The sequence below is a fragment of the Diadema antillarum genome, unplaced genomic scaffold, assembly GCF_040938485.1.
Source record: "Diadema antillarum isolate AM-2024a unplaced genomic scaffold, OU_Dant_1.0 seq00001089_RagTag, whole genome shotgun sequence".
NCBI lineage: Eukaryota > Metazoa > Echinodermata > Echinoidea > Diadematoida > Diadematidae > Diadema > Diadema antillarum.
Genome location: NW_027271908.1, coordinates 334,256 through 351,460, shown reverse-complemented (window position 1 = coordinate 351,460; position 17,205 = coordinate 334,256).

Below are 17,205 nucleotides of genomic sequence, written 5' to 3'. Positions count from 1 at the left end.
AATTTCAGCACATATCTTTTGCAAAGAAATAATCTGATTTCGAGCATTAGTTTTGCGCTGAAATTCAACCGTAAATTCTAGCGTTAGTTGAGGGCAGAAATTCACAGGGAATTCGAGCTTTAGTTCAGTGCAGAAAACCAACTTGAATTTGAGCGTTAGTTGAGCGCAGAAATACAAAGTGAATTCGAGCATTAGTTTTGCGCTGAAATTCAACTGTGAATTCGAGCGTTAGTTGAGCGCAGAAATACACAGGGAATTCGAGCATTAGTTTTGCGCTGAAATTCAGCTGTGAATTCGAGCGTTAGTTGAGCGCAGAAACACACAGCGAATTCGAGCATTAGTTTTGCGCTGAAATGCAACTGTGAATTCGAGCGTTAGTTGAGCGCAGAAATACACAGCGAATTCGAGCATTAGTTTTGCGCTGAAATCCAACTGTGAAGTCGAGCGTTAGTTGAGCGCAGAAATACACAAGGAATTCGAGCATTAGTTTTGCGCTGAAATTCAACTGTGAATTCGAGCGTTAGTTGAGCGCAGAAATACACTGTGAATTCGAGCATTAGTTTAGCGCAGATATTCCTATGGAATTTCAGGTGTTATCTTTACATAGTATATAACGATAGTTACAAAAAACCCTAAATGAAGAGTTTTGGCACCTCGTCTTCATCTAAAGTGATTAGGAATTGGTTTTAAAAGAATCGATGAAAATAAATCGTTTAGCAACATATCTAAAATGCCATTATTGATATGTTGTCAATTACTTCAAAGTCATTATTATATTCTTATTTTTCTCCATTTCTCGCAACTGATTTGGCAGAGACTGGTTGATTTACAACTTTTGTTTGCGTTTCTCTTTACTCTGTCATGTGAAAGATACTCTCTCCCGACCTCCCCCTGTTACTCCTCCGAGTTAATAAGAGAGATTTCTCATTGCGCAGATTTACAAAATTGAAGTCCTTCGTACCACTGCTTTTTTCTTACTACAAATTCTAACTGTTTGTTTGCCATGCATACTGCTGCATAAAATCCTCATAAGATTTGGATATCTTCACTCTTCTTGATCTGATCTGAAGACTTTTGGGCTTGTGCATTCCAGTTTTGTTCTCCCCGGTTTTGGTTCTTGAATAAACTTGCCTGTATAATTACACTTTAAATTATTTTACAAAATCATAAACATATTGGGGCAGGCAAACTGTACACCCAACACTATTGGTCTTAATGGATACACCCCTTTGTTCTGGAGGACTGATTTTGAGGAGTGAGAAAATGTCTTTAGGAGAAACACGTTGCTTTATGTGACCACCAGCCGACACCAGTGGTGGACATTTGACAAGTTTACGACTCCCTCTCGCACCCTGCATGACTCACCAGTCTCTCTATCTTATTCTCCGCTGCTGACATACACAGACCAGAGGGGTGATTGCCCTCGGTCGGTCCTCCGCAATACAAACACATGGTATGCTTTTATAACACACATAGGCCTACACATACAACCACACATAATTATCATCGATTTGGTGGAAGAGTCTTACTGTATATAAAGGGGATTACCACATGAAAAATGGGGGGGGGGGGATGTATAATGATTAACAATAATGTAGTAATAGATGACAATTTGAGGACCAAAACGATGAATTAAATGTAGGCCCTAAGTGAACATAGTATCATTGAATTCATGATAACATGTTGCAAAACAATAATTGATTTGTATCAATAATTCAGCGAATATACCTTGATGATCATTTAGGGAATGATGGATGTGTAAATCTCTCATATATAGTTTGTATTTTGAACATTGTTCTAAACAAAAAGTTAGCAGTATAATATACCTTCCGTCTGAATATCACCTCAAAAGTAATGTTCCAATTCCCTGTGTATTCTGCGCTAAAAAAGAAAAAAAAAACGCTCGAATTCACAGTTGAATTCCAGGGCAAAACTAACTATCGAATTCCCTTTGTATTTCTGCGCTAAACGAATGCTCGAATTCACAGCGATTTTCTGCACTGAACTGACGCTCGAACTCCCTGTGTATTTCAGCGCTCAACTAACGCTCGAATTAACAGGTGAATTTCAGCGCAAAACTAACGCTCGAATTCACTTTGTATTTCTGCGCTAAACTAATGCTCGAATTCACAGCGATTTTCTGCACTGAACTAACGCTCGAAATCCCTGTGTATTTCTGCGCTCAACGAACGCTCGAATTCACAGTTGAATTTCAGCGCAAAACTAACGCTCGAATTCACTTTGTATTTCTGCGCTCAACTAACGCTCGAATTCACAGGGATTTACTGCACTGAACTAACGCTCGAAATCCCTGTGTATTTCTGCGCTCAACTAACGCTCGAATTCACAGTTGAATTTCAACGCAAAACTGACGCTCGAATTCACTTTGTGTTTCTGCGCTCAACTAACGCTCGAATTCACAGTTGATTTTCAGCGCAAAACTAACGCTCGAATTCACTTTGTATTTCTGCGCTCAACTAACGCTCGAATTCACAGGGATTTACTGCACTGAACTAACGCTCGAATTCCCCGTGTATTTCTGCGCTCAACTAACGCTCGAATTCACAGTTGAATTTCAGCGCAAAACTAACGCTCGAATTCCCTGTGAATTACTGATATCACAAATTCGATTTTGTGATATCAATAATTCAATTCGTGATATCACAAAATAGAATTTGTGATATCAGAAATTCGCATTTGTGATATCACAAATAAGAATTGTTGATATCACAAATTCAAATTAGTAATATCACAAATTTATTTCGTGATATCACAAATTCGAATTTGTGATATCAAAAAATAATTTTGTGATATCACGAATCACCATTGGTTTTTCACGTGAAACCTATTTTTGATATCAAGAATTCGAATTTCTGATATCACAAATTCATTTAGTGATATCTCAAATTGAATTTTAGATATCACTAATTCGAATTTCTGATATCACAAATTGAATTTGTGATATCAAGAATGGATTTTGTGATATCACAAATTCGATTTCTTGATATCACAAATTAAGTTCATGTGCTACATTTACGGGAATTTGTGATATCACAAATTTGATTCTTGATATCACAAATTGAATTCTTGATATCAAAAATTTGATTTTATGATATCACAAAATGGAATTTGTGATATCAGAAATTAACTTTAAATGTAAAAAAGGCTTGCCATACGGACGCTGCGTTGCAAAATTTGTGGATCCAACTACTCTCTCATTTTTTTAGCAATTGACCCCAAATTTGGCATATGTGACCGCTATCAAAGATGGATATGCAAGATGGCTTTTTTTGTAATATCGCATAATGTGTTGCCATGGCAACGGCAATTTTCCGCAAAAACTTGTAGATCGACCTATACTTTCTATTTTTTTTTTGATTAATTAACTCCAAATATGGCATGTGTGACCGCTATCACAAGCACATTTATGACTTTTTAATTAAGTTTTGATTACCGCAATCATTCCAACGGATTGGACGATTGGTATGACACGCTCTATTTACAAAAAAAAAAAGGTTCTGTTAATGATAATGATGATTATCGTGGAATATCTTTATAAGGTTGCATTGGTAAATTATTTATTTAAATATTTTTTTTTTTACCCAGACAGGGTATTTATTGCCTCCATAATTCAAAATCTTACATCACATTACAAAGAGAGGAAAAAGAAAATACATTGAATTTCAAAAGACATTCTTGTGAAAAAAAAAACTCCAAACTATTAATTTTACACATTATACATCATTTGCTTTGGTAAATTACAATTTGTGTTTGTTTTTTTTTTACTATTCAAATCTTCCTCACTTCTTTTACAAATTTTCTTTCAAACAAATACTGCAAATTAGTTTTACGAAATTCTGTCCAAGTTTTATTTCTCAACATTATATATTGTAAATACACCATCTAATTTAGTCTCTTTATGGGCTTTTAACAAATGCATTTCTGTTTATCTCGAAATCAACATTATATATAAGTTTGACCATAAATGTCAGATATGAAAAGAAAACTTTATTTAATTTACACTCAATAAACGTATGAAGATTATCTTCTACACAGCCATGCTCACATTTTCCATCACTTTTGATATACCATCTATACATATTTATCTTTTTTGCGGGTAATAAGTGATACAAAACCTTAAAACTAAATTCTTTCAATTCGTTTTCTTTACAATAACATGTTTCTTTTGAATATATTCAGCCAATCAAATGATGAGTGGAATATCTTTTCCCAATATACATGATATATACAACACCCGTTACTATCAGGACAATGTGTACACAAAAATTATGAAAACTGTTTTGTTGAAACATCTTGCATACTTCTTTTCTCCTTTCTTATTCCTTTTCTTATCTTAGGAATTTCTAATGATCGTATATGAAACTTTATACATGATTCCGGTTAATTGTTTATCCATGACTTTGGGATGGTCTGGTGTAATCAAATAATATTAAAAAGTCAACGTTTGCTTACTTTTCTTTCGTATAAGTTGAGCCGAAATTTCTCCAGGAAATATCCAATTAGCATTCTTAAAAAAATATTGAAAAATACAATTCCACTTTGATACTTTGATAGTGCTAAGCCACACTTTTCAAGATGGCGACCACCATGGCAGCAGACAGAAGTGTGTCTGAAAAAGACCTAAAAAAGAACAGAGAGCAGACTTTTCCCTCTGGAAAAATGAGTGATTGTGATTCATAATGTAATCCGTACTCTTCTGGAAGTTATGAAAGTGGAGATGAGATAAACAATATTGAAGCATTAATGCGTAACTTTTGTTATCTTTTGTACTGTTGGGGTTAGCACTATTTTCATGCTGATTCTACTGATCGTGACATTTTTGCCAGCTTCTTCATTTTTGTTGAACTTAAGAGAAAAATACTACAATCATTGGTTTTAGGAGCATTGTAGCATTGTGAATTATGGCCAATAAGAAAATCAAACAACGTTCATAGTCTGCACGAGCACCTTAAATTTTTATTAGTGGGTTAGCACTTTATTCATGCTGACATTTCGCTTCAAAAGGAAATCTTCTTTAAAATTGATCGGTAGTTCAAAGATTGATGAATCATATTGAAATTATAGATCTTCATTTGTTATGTGTAATTTCATCGTCAAAATGGCTTATTGTAAGAAGAGTATTGTTTCTATATTACTTTTTTTTCCCCGAGCACTAAAGGTGTGATCTAAAAACGTTCATATGGGTAAAAAAAAAAAGATGTACGGATAGCTGAATATTTGGATATGTGCCATTTCTCTCAGTGAATCTTACACAGGGTGAGATAAGTAGTGGACAAAATTTGAAATTGCCATAAATCTATTTGCAACTGTGTCTTGTTAAATAAATGCAATTTTTCTATGCTTTCCCAACCATATTTTGGGTGATTAGCTATTAACAATAGAAAATCGATCCCCAAAAATACATTTCTAAAATCGCTTCATTCACCTCAAATTTCTAAAGCAATCCTAGCCACTGTTAATGCAGCAATGCTTCCGTGTAGTTTCTTATATGACAGAGACACAATACTTATATGTCAGACATCCTGGAAGGATATTACCTTTTCAACATAAATTCAAATGCGATTTTTGCAAATCTGAGTGAAATATAATGCTGTCGTATACATGTCATAGTTCCACAATGTGGATAACTCTGCGGGTTCCCAATGTAAAGCAATAAACGTTGAAAGCAGTCAAAGCACAATTTTAAGCATGAATTCTTAGAGTAATCAATTTTGCTTAAATTCGTAATTTCATTCTTAATCAAAAATTCCCTTTTTTCCGCTATTGAATTTGCCCATTAAACTCAGCTTTTAGAATGCATTTTTATGAAGAAATTTCCATTATGGAGAGAAAAAATGTCTTTGCTGTATTCTGTTTTCACAAATTTCTTAATTGTTCATCACATGCTTGTTTTCCATATTACTCATGCTTGTTTGCCATATTACTTACAAAAAGAAAGCTTCCTTGAAATCAATTTGGAATATTGTGATTAATGAAACTATTGAAAGCAGAGATTTTTTTTTTTAGTTTTTCACGTATGATTTTGTCATCGTAGCCACTTTGACATAAGAAGTTTATTGTTCTTAAACTATCCTTATGATCAAAATGCGTTCTATAATAGTGCATTTGGGTAAAATGTCATATACATACAAACTTACATTGTCAGTTACCATCTACTCTTTTTGTATAAGAAATTCATAAGTCTAATAATACTAATAAGACTAATAAAGAGATCTTTACCACTTTTTTTTTGTAATTAAGAGTTATTCATTCATTTTGTGATAAGAGCTTTTCCTGCATAGTTTCACACTGCTGCAGTCAACAATGAATGGAGGGGGGGGGGGTGGGAGAGAGTCATTAAGGCCTATACATCATCTGTCCTCATCCAACACTGTTTTTTTTTTTGTAAATTCGCGTCCTAATACAAAGGATTATACTGGTGATTTTGATACCCTAACAAGAAAACCAATCTACTCTATAACAAGCCAATTGTATGGTATTTTACTTTCTTCATCAAACGACATAATAATCTCTGGAATAATTTTAAGACCATTTCACTTTATTTCTTTTTTCTGATTTAGATACTATCAATGCTAAAATGCATTACATGCGTGATGCTGAAAGGGACCCTTTCCCTACTTCCGGATACGCGGAAGATACCGTCCTCAATGAGACGTAACCCCCCCCCCCCCCCCCCGACAAATGATATTTCTCCTATTACATATTCTAAGGTGTCTTTAAGCTTACATGATTCACCCTGTGCTGGTCTGAAATACATGCAAAGTATATCTTCATATAAGTTCACACAGATTATGGAATACAGACTGGTAGAAAAAAAAGTATATCTGGTCTTATTTTCGCGTCACAAAGGAGGGAAACTGAATATTCCATTTTTTCCCCATTTTGAGTGAAGAGGTACTGATGTTTTGTGAGTTTTCACCAAATAAAGAATATTTCTATACATGATGGATTTGGCTGCAATACGGTGCTAAGCCACATATTCGAAGTGTGATTTGAAATATCCTCTTTAATCCACCAAAATATTCATGTAATAAATTTCTTCAAGGAAATATTCAACCTTGAGTATGTAAAGGGTCATATAGCAAAAAGAAAATGGTCTTCTCGAGTCATCAACCTGGTTTATGGATTTTCTTTTTCAAACTTTCGAAAGCGATTATCTCAAAATGACTGTCGTGTGGGTTTATAGCACTATAATTATTGCACCGACCCCCTCAATCCAATCTTTTCAAAATTTTCTTTTTCTCCAATTGTCTAAAAGTCTTTGCAATTTCGTAAAATTCTTTTCCCAATTCAAAGGTCGTGCTTTATCCATATCATATGAAACATAAAATCCTACGTATCTTTTGTGGGTGTGTCTGTCCACATAAAATCAAGCTCATCGAGTGACCATTTTGACTTGGCAGTTCCCAGCCACATACAGATGTTTTGCTCTTCTTCAACTTTGGTCCTGCTACGTTACCAAATAATTCCAACTCTTCACTTACTCTTGCTAATGATCGTTTGTCTGAAACAAAAAACAATGTGTCATCTGCATATTGTAGTAATTTTACTTCAAAGTTTTTCTCCATTTTTAAAAGAAAAAAAGTTATACACTTATTATTTCTTATTCCGGTCGACATAGATTTTGCAACAAGTACAAAAAGTAAAGATGAGAGTGGGCAACCTTGTCTAATACCTCTAATACCTCTATCCAGCCATTTGCTAACACTGAACTGTAAATATCTGTATACATTCTTTTTTTATCCATGTCTGAAAAATATTACCAATTTTTTTTTTTTTAGCACAACAACACAAAATCAAACTCAATTACATCAAAAGCTTTTGAGAAATTAGTCATCATTATTGCACCATGATATATCTTTCCCTTTTCTTTTCATGTATTTAATATCAACTGTCATTCGTATAGTAAAAGCTGATAATCTGTTTTTGATATAAACAGTTTGATCTCCGTCTAAAATTTCACTAATCATTAATTGCAAGCGTGTGGCTAAAACTGCGGCAATTATCTTATAGTCGCAGTTCAACAGTGTAATTGGCCCCCAATGTTCTAAATATCACTACTTCATTTTTTTATAAATCAATGTTATGAGGCCATTACCTTTTTTATTTCAGACATTTCTTTGTTTATGTAACATTTATTAAGAAATTTAGCAATACAAATTGAATTTCATCCTAAAAAGTTTGATAACATTCTACAGTTATAACATCATGATTTCGTTTTATTCATGGAGAAAACCGCACGCTTGCATTCAACAATCGTTAGCAAACGAACGCATTTGTTTTTCCCCTCACGACTCAATGTTGGATTTTGAACTGATTCGACATACTGATTTTGCTTATTTTCATCAACATCAGATTTCCCATATAGAATTGAATAAAATTCATTATTTCTTGCAGTATTTATGTTTGCTCAGTTAAATATTTTTTTTTTCTGCTGACAGCAACTGGTTTATCTCTTTTCTTTCTGGTTTATATTTTTCTAAACCTAGAAAATGTGTCGTACACCTTTCCTTAAGAAGAAAGGGTTTCATGATCAGCTTTATAACATGGTCTTATGTCGTTTGACAAAAATTTTGCTTGCGTACTTTTACTGACTAAATAGTAGTCAAGTCTTGATGCTACCTATGACAAATTTCGCCAAGTGAATTGTTTGATATCGGCATGAGTATTTCTCCACACGTTCAGTTCAGTTCATTTCAAATGTATTTTATATTTCCATTTTCTCAATGATGAGATTACAAAATTATTGACAACAAAACAAATATACAAAATATATACAATCATGTCTTTTGAATATAGAAGAAAAATAAAAAATATACTTGACTCAAATGTACATGGTCATATCGTGTGAAAATGTCACTAGTATGTACAAGAAATATGATGGGGCCTACATAAAAGCTTTAAAGCTTGTAAAACAGTAGGTTCCCGAGTTCATAGGCATATAATTTTACACGGAGAACGGATATGTTTGTCTTGACCAACTAAAATTACACCAGTACAAAAAAATCGATAAGTAATAAACTAATGAACCACATAGATATCGCACAAACCAGACTGCATACAAATCTCGCAGTGTTTGAAAAAAAATGTTATATTATTAAAAGATGTATCGGTACCATGAAATAACTTGAATAACTTGGTGCTGCGGACAAGGACAAAAGACTGGGAGCATAAAAAAGTTGCTAAAAGCTTGGTAGTGTGTATCCACTAAGTAATAACTGTTTTAATTTGCGTTTGAAGGTGAATAAAGATATATATAAAGGAAAAAGTGATATCTAGAGGGAGATCATTCCAATATCTGGGTCCAATAAATGTGTGAGTACGGGGAAGGTGATAGGCGTCACTCTGGCGAGTGGGATACCAGTGGATAGAGCGATTCCTTTTGAACATGTGAATAAAAACAGATGGTAATTCATTAGTTGTTAGTTTAACACGTCAATAAGTTGGTTTTTTGTGCAAACTTTGTGGTGTCTTATAATATGAGCTTTGACTACCACGTACAGCTTTCTCAATATCTAGTACGCAATTCAAATAGCCACCTACAACAAGATGGGCTTCATATTCTGAAGTATAATAGCTCAACCTTTTATTCATTTTCATTTGTTTTCGTCTTTTAGCAGGTGAATAGACATTTACTAGGATAATTTCATAACCGTCTATCTTAGCATCTAAAAGAAGAGTTCTTCCATCATTTTGTGACTGTATCTTATTTATATCTATGTCAAATCTATTATCTATAAGAATTGCCACACCACAAGAGTGATTGGTACCATGCAAAAAGAAACTTTTGCTTCTCCATTCACTTTACTTCAATAATAGTATAATGATAGATTAACACATTTTCTTGATGATGTGAAAAGAAACTTTTGCTTCTCCATTCACTTTACTTCAATAATAGTATAATGATAGATTAACCTATTTTCTTGATAATCATTATGCTATCGGGGAAAAACAGGCAGGGTTTAGAGAGACTTATTTAACTGTTGATCACATATCTGTATTGACTTGTATTTATAACAGAACAAAAAAGTTTATTGTGCGTTTACAGATTATGAGAAAGCATATTTTGACTCCGCCGATAGAACATTGCTATACAATATATATAGTTGCCAGATGTAACAAACATGGAAAAGTTTTCGACGTAATCCCAAATATGTATCAAAATCTGAAGTCGTGTGTCCTCCACAATTCAGAGCGTTCTGAGTTTTTTATTGTAATATTGGAGTGAAACAAGGTGAGAATCGATCTCCTTTGCTATTTGCATTGTTCATAAATGATTTTCAAGATTATGTAAGTTCCGCATATAATGGTGTTGATTTTGGCCTTATAAATTGTCGGTTGTATCACACGATAAAGGAATAGATATACAGAGCGTATAAAAAAAAGGTAATTCAATTTTGGAGGGATGTCATTTCTTAATTGTCAGTTATGAAGAGCACAATGTTGGTTGTAAGAAAAGAAGAACTCTTCTTCTTTCCATTGATACCTTATTATGTTGACAATTGTCATACATTACTGAGAACATGGACTTTAAAGACAGCAATGACAAATTCCACTTTTTCCAAGTTTGCGTGCTATTGTGAAGGAACAATTATGCATACCTCACTGCATGGATGAGATCTGTCAGTTAAAGTTGCCAAATAGGCCAGCCTATAGGAATGCAGTTTCATGTTTAGGGTTTGTGTTTAGGTTTTCTCCTAACATTTTATGGTCCATAATCTTTAACATGGCCTTTTGTCCGAAAACTTGGTCGCTCCCACAGAGGGCAACCTGCACAATCCATTTTCTCCGTTCATATTCAGCACCTAGCTCCCAGTGGCAAACCATGTCTTGAATATGAAGAGAGTAAAATGGATAATGATGTCGCCTTGATTGGAAGGACCAAATATTGACAACGTGGCCATGTTGAAGGTTATGAACCATAAAACATTAGAAGAAACCCTAAAACACGAATCTGCAGTCGTGCAGGCTGGCCTGATGATTTGACCACTTTCATTGACAGATCTCATTCATGCAGTGAGACATGCATTGTTCCTTCGCAATAACACGCAAACTTGGAAAAAGAGCAATTTGTCATTTTTGTCTTTGAAGTCCATGTGCTCGGTCATGCATGACAATTGTCAACATAATTAGGTATCAATGAAAAGAAGAAGAGTTTCTCTTTCCTTACAACCAAGATTGTATTCTTCATAACTGACAATTAAGAAATGGCAGCCCTCCAAATTTGGATTACCTTTTTTATACGCTCTGTATTTCTAAGACGCTTCTCAATGATGTATGCTGATGATACTTTAATCCTAGCAACTAGTGAGAACGAATTACAATCTGCACTTAATGCTGTGAGTGATTACTGCAAATTGTGGTTACTACATGTACAAGTTAATGTCATAAAAACAAAAGTAATGACTCTTCAAAGAGGAAAAGTTATAGAATTTAAGCCATTTAAGTTTAATGAGAATATTTCAGAGGTTGTAGACAAGTATACTTACCCTGGAGTTGTGTTTAATAATAAACATGATTTTAGAAAGGCTGAAGTTAAAAAAAATTGATGAAGCGAAACAAGCAATGTATAGTGTAATGGTTAAGTCTCGAGAAATGCGGCTTCCAATAGATATCCAGCTGAATTTTTTTTTGACCGGCTTGTTGTACCCAATCTTATTTTTGGAAGTGAAGTTTGGGGATATGAAAATATAGTACCTATAGAAAGTGTGCATACTCAATACTCTAAACATTTACTGAGATTAGCAAACAATACTATGAATATCATTGCTCTGCGAGAATTGAGTAGGTTTGAAAAAGCCTGTACTGTTAAGGAAAGAATACTTAATTATTGGTTGAAGTCTATCACTGGAAAAGAGAGCAAATATTCAACAAGTGTATGTAAAAACTATATCAAATTTGCATAACTACAAGATGATATTCATCGTCATGGTTGTTGAAAGTTCATAATACACTTAATGCGTTAGGAATTTATTTGTTAAGAATAGCTTTTATAACGTAAATTCTTCGTGGTTTAAGCGTTTGATGAAATTTAGACAACGTGACGCATCTGTACAGAAATGGCACAATAAGAAACGGTACGTGTTTTACCAATTACAGGATCTTCAAAACGAATTTGTGCTTAGATTCATACTTGTTAAAATTCCTAGCGTGCTCTGACGAACTCTTGCAAAATTTCGTTGTGCCAACAACAGATTGCCAATTGTGACTGGTAGGTATGTGGAAATTGAACATTGTGATTGAGTTTGTAATTTATGTAATTCTTATAGACTGGGTGATGAATTCCACTATTCATTACAGTGCCATACATTGACTTATGCCAGAAATAAGTTCATTAAGTCATATTATAGAATAAGACCGCCCACCTTATAGAATGTCCGAATTATTCAATTCCAAAAATTGTAGTGAATTGATACATTTACCTAAATTATTTTTGTAATGAATGAAGATCAATAAGAAATAATTATTTCCTATATTATAATTTCTTTTATTTTTTTACAATACTTTGCTTTTCATTATTGTGATTGTTTTTATCTGTGTTATTGTTGCCCTGCTATTCTAACTTTGTTTTGTTTGTCCTGCTTCTCTCTCTCTCTCTCTCTTTCACTCTTTCTGTCTTGGAACCTGCACCATTCTGTATGTTTTGTAAATAACATGCAATTTTCTGATATATACATGTATATATGAAGGGCTTGTTTGCAAAAACCAATAAGTCCATTTTTGAAGATTTGGAAGTACGGTCTCTGTCATAAAGTATAAAATAATACCTTTTAAATGATATATTAATCACTATATTCAAAGGTACATTTTTGAAGTTATGGTCAAAAAGCAAAAATTTTCTTATCATTCTCTTTATTTTTCTTGACCTTTAATCGCAAATATCTCCATTTGGCAAATATGGACTTATCGGTTTTTGCGAACAAACTATTCATATATATATATATATATATATATATCGATTCAACTAATTTAATCCGTTCAGTACGATGTTGGTCCATACTTTCTCCAATACCCACAATTTGGGTGACATAAGAAAATAAGGAACATTGTCATTGTCTTTGTCATCAGCCGAATCATGAGCCGAAAGCTCTGTGATCGGACCACTCACCACAGAGGATCGATTTCTAAAGTCGGACTTATGGAAATTGGTTAAAGAGTAAGCGCTAAACAAGAGTCGATAGCATTTAGGTGTCTGTACGAAACTTGTGCCGTCTGCCGCGTACGCATTCGACTAATTCACCGGGTATAATGTGCCTTTAAATGTTCACAAGAACCGGAATCTGATAATAAAACAAAAAGACAGCCATAACACTATTACGAATCGGACTTCTATTTCTTTGGCATGCTGTGGTGGCTTAATTTGGAAGTAACACAACTAGGATTTGGAAAGAACACCATTTTAGCTGCTTATCTAACGATTCGTCAAAAAAAAAAAAAAAAAATGTTCACACCAACTTGAGATGGAAGGTTCTGTCACCCCAACAACCATATGTGACCGTGCACCACAAAACGAACAAAAAGTCGCACACACTGATTTTGTGTGGAGACTGAAAATAGGTGAAATGGGTCAACCTAACCCATCTTGACTTTTTCATATTTTCTGAAGGAGTAAGTCTTCTACTACAGTATGGTACAATATGGGATCATAAAATGGGCAGGAAAGTGTGTTTTTTAGCAGTTTATCTTGAACTTTTTTTTGGTAGAATAGTGTGATTAGGTGTGTAGAGTCCCCTTTTCATTTCTTAAAACCTCCAACACACTCTTCACTTTAAACTCAAATAACTTTTGAAAAGATGATGTTACTGCTTTGGAAGTTGGCATGAATTATGAACAGAATGTGTTGATACAGCTCTCTTAATTTCAGTTTAATCTGATAATCCCTTCATTGTTGTTACTCTGGTGATTTACATCCTGTTTTTTGTCCCATTCGTTGCACAGCCAGCACGGCTCGGTACAGATTTAGTGCTTGAGTAGACACTGCACTTCAGAGCCTCTTTTCTCAGTTCACACTTTTTCTGAGTATGTGTTTTCTTTCCAATATTAAGATAGGTTAGGAGAGTCCGTTTGATTTGAGTTATACATCATTTTAAAGCTTAAAGTCTGCTCTTTTAGAATACGGTCTTAACTAAAATTTCATGTCTGGCGACTTTCTGTGCGTTTTGTGATGCAGGGTCACATATGCTCTTTTGAAATGTAATCCATATCTCATCAAAGCAAATACTTTTGTGAAGAGAGAACTTCCTGATCACGCAAAGAGTGAATAATTGTTTCTATAGCATATCTCTTCGCTCGAGGTATTGGGTTACTGTATCACGTTATGGTACTCGGCTAGGACAAACGGAATTTCCTTGTTCTTCAAGGTATTATTTTACTATTGGGAGCATGTATGGTTTTATGCATAGTGTATGTGTACTTCAGTTGTATCACAAAACATCCTACATAAAAATTTCGCAGTACAACCCAAAACATAAGGAGATATGACTATTTTTCTCAATAAACCATAACTGTAGATGGTGTATTCTACAAACATTTTACCGTAATGATTGTTTACATTTTGTATATTTAACAATTTGGGACAAACTATTAGTTGTATCAGGGCCCCTTTTTTTCTCCTTTTTTTCCCTTTAAAACACATTGATTATAAGTATTAACGTTCCTACACTCGTTGTATCTATACCTAACTCAAATTATTCTGAAGCGCTAAAGCTTTTTTTTTTTCATCTGCAAATGGTAAAATGCCTTTATCAATATCTAGCATGTCTAGCGTGCATTTTAATAGGTAAGATATCTTCCTGTTTAGAATATCGTGGGGAAAGTCCTCAACGTACGCACACTGTAGATCACACGATTCTAAGCTAGGACAAACGAAATTTCCTTGTTCTTCAAGGTATTGTTTTACTTTAGGGAGCATGTATGATTTTATGCATATGTGTAGTTCAGTTGTTAGTCCATGGGCCAGGGCAGATATTGGTACCATCTGAGGTGGCAAAACCTTTTTGGTGTCATTTTGTTTGTCGGGCATAGATATGCTTATCAAGCTATGATAGCATTTCCAAATGAGTAGCTTAGTCATAGTAAATGAATTTTTAACCAATTTGGTCTCGTTGTTATATCCCTATACTTCTGAATCGAAACTAACCGCCATACAAAGAAGAGCACTGTCTTCTGTATGTTCCATATAGAGCTGTAAAATGCAGCTCTATGGTATGTTCACAGGTGTTCTGTTGTAAACGCGGTGCGCTTAGTCTTTATTTAAGGCAGCGAAGGGAATATCCAAAGGTTATGATGTCCACAGTGCTTAGTCTTTATTCTAGACGGGGAGGGGAATATCCAAAGCGTATGATACAGTGTATATCCTTTTATCTAAAAACAACAACAACAACAAAAGCAATTCCTAGTGAATTTTACCGTATTTTTCAATCATTTATCATTTTCCGGTGAAAACGCTGATACCACGCCAATGTCGCTTTATTTCCCTCCAACAATATAAGATATTAATGCAAAAACAATGTACCGGTACACTACGATACATTATAATGAATGATATTGTAAATGAACAGAGTGATTTTTGTTTAAAACTGATGTATTTGTTGATAGGGTAGTATAAAAACAGTATAGATAATCCCTTTTATGAGGAACTTTAGATATGATAACGGTACATTGGTCTAGATAAAGAACTAAGCGCACCGCGTGACAGCTGTGGACATCATAACCCTTTGGATATTCCCTTCGCTGCCTTGAATAAAGACTAAGCGCACCGCGTTTACAACAGAACACCTGTGGACATACAGTAGGCAGTGCTCTTCTTTGTATAGCGGTTTAGTTTCGATTCAGAAGTATAGGGATATAAATACGAGACCAAATTGGTTAAAAATTCATTTATTATGACTAAGCTACTCATTTGGAAATGCTATCATAGCTTGATAAGCATATCTATGCCCGACAAACAAACTGACAATCACAATACATCCTCCTACATAAAAATTTCGCAGTACAACCCAAAATATAAGGAGATATGACAATTTTCCCCAATAAACCAAAACTGTCAATGGTTTATTCTACAAACAATTTATCGTAATGATTGTTCACATGTTGTATATTTGATAATTCCGGGCACATTTTTTTTTTTTTTTTTATAGGGCCCCACTTTTTCTCTTTCTTTTTTTCTTTGAAACAAAACAACATATCTAACAATTCTTAACATTGATTATACGGATTAACGTTTTTGCACTGGCTATATTGCTTAATAGGCATGGATGAACTATGAAGACTGATGAGAGATAGGTAAAAGAGATAATTGTCATTATCAAGGTCTGCCCTACCAATTTTGTTCAGACGCTTACCCCCGACTGTGATGATTCTCCATAAAGCACATGCTCCTACATGCTATACAATATGATTTGTTAAAAAAAGATTTTCGCATCATTGTAGACGATATCGTCGTCTTATTCTCACTACAATGGTGTGACACTATTCATTCATTCATTCATTCATTCATTCATTCATTCATTCATTTATTTTTCATTTCCAACAAAAACATATAAATATATTACAAAAATTGAATACAGTGCATAAATTTCATCATATAAAGTAAAGGATAAATTTACAGAAAACTTGTAGAAATAGGAAATGAAATCTATATCTGATTGTGCTATATAAGGATTTTACCCGTGTATATTGCAATAATAATAATAATACCAAAAAAAAAAATAGAAATGCTGACCCTTGCAAAAAAAAAAAATGTATATAACCCTACAGCACAAAACCAACAAAAAGTCGTGAGATATTGATTTTCAGTTAAGAAGAGATTAGATCTGACAATGCAGGCTTTATTATAGTGAAGAGTGTGTGACGGCTTTTTAAAGAAATATTAAACAGACTGTAAGACACAACTATTCCCACTATAGACATTGATGAAATCGCAATTAATCTGGTAAATATACCACGCAAGAAACAAACGCACGCTGTAATGCCAACCAACTCGACAATGTACATTGTATGTGTAAATGCATCTTGTAGACGAAATGAGAGTAGCACTGGTAGAAATTAGACCAGATGAAATTTGGACTTAAAGGTAGTCAGCCTAAAAGGTGTTTATATATATATATATATATATATAAGATACGGAACGCTGATTAGACGAATTGGCTTGTCGTCTATTTAACTAGAAATAGACTAATCGAA